The sequence below is a fragment of the Pseudophryne corroboree genome, chromosome 4 (genome assembly GCF_028390025.1).
Source record: "Pseudophryne corroboree isolate aPseCor3 chromosome 4, aPseCor3.hap2, whole genome shotgun sequence".
In the NCBI taxonomy this organism is placed as follows: domain Eukaryota; kingdom Metazoa; phylum Chordata; class Amphibia; order Anura; family Myobatrachidae; genus Pseudophryne; species Pseudophryne corroboree.
This window is the reverse complement of record NC_086447.1, coordinates 422,660,017-422,661,260: the sequence shown is the minus strand read 5'-3', so window position 1 is coordinate 422,661,260 and position 1,244 is coordinate 422,660,017.

Sequence of the window (1,244 nt, the reverse complement as noted above, 5' to 3'; positions counted from 1 at the left end):
CGAGACGATGAAATGCCATCAACGTCGTCTGCCAAGGCCGATGCCCAATGTCATAGTACAGAGCATGTAAAATCCAAAACACCAAATATCAGTAAAAAAAGGACTCAAAAATCTAAAATAAAATTGTCGGAGGAGAAGCGTAAACTTGCCAATATGCCATTTACCACACGGAGTGGCAAGGAACGGCTGAGGCCCTGGCCTATGTTCATGGCTAGTGGTTCAGCTTCACATGAGGATGGAAGCACTCAGCCTCTCGCTATAAAAATAAAAAGACTCAAGCTGGCAAAAGCACAGCAAAGAACTGTGCGTTCTTCGAAATCACAAATCCACAAGGAGAGTCCAATTGTGTCGTTTGCGATGCCTGACCTTTCCAACACTGGACGTGAAGAGCATGTGCCTTCCACCATTTGCAAGCCCCATGCAAGTGCTGGAAGGAGCACCCGCAGTCCAGTTCCTGATAGTCAGATTGAAGATGTCAGTGTTGAAGTACACCAGGATGAGGAGGATATGGGTGTTGCTGGCGCTGGGGAGGAAATTGACCAGGAGGATTCTGATGGTGAGGTGGTTTGTTTAAGTCAGGCACCCGGGGAGACACCTGTTGTCCGTGGGAGGAATAGGGCCATTGACATGCCTGGTGAAAATACCAAAAAAATCAGCTCTTCGGTGTGGAAGTATTTCAACAGAAATGCGGACAACATTTGTCAAGCCGTGTGTTGCCTTTGTCAAGCTGTAAGAAGTAGGGGTAAGGACGTTAACCACCTCGGAACATCCTCCCTTATACGTCACCTGCAGCGCATTCATCATAAGTCAGTGACAAGTTCAAAAACTTTGGGCGACAGCGGAAGCAGTCCACTGACCAGTAAATCCCTTCCTCTTGTAACCAAGCTCACGCAAACCACCCCACCAACTCCCTCAGTGTCAATTTCCTCCTTCCCCAGGAATGCCAATAGTCCTGCAGGCCATGTCACTGGCAATTCTGACGAGTCCTCTCCTGCCTGGGATTCCTCCGATGCATCCTTGCGTGTAACGCCTACTGCTGCTGGCGCTGCTGTTGTTGCTGCTGGGAGTCGATGGTCATCCCAGAGGGGAAGTCGTAAGACCACTTTTACTACTTCCACCAAGCAATTGACTGTCCAACAGTCCTTTGGGAGGAAGATGAAATATCACAGCAGTCATCCTGCTGCAAAGCGGATAACTGAGGCCTTGGCATCCTGGGCGGTGAGAAACATGGTTCCGGTATCCAT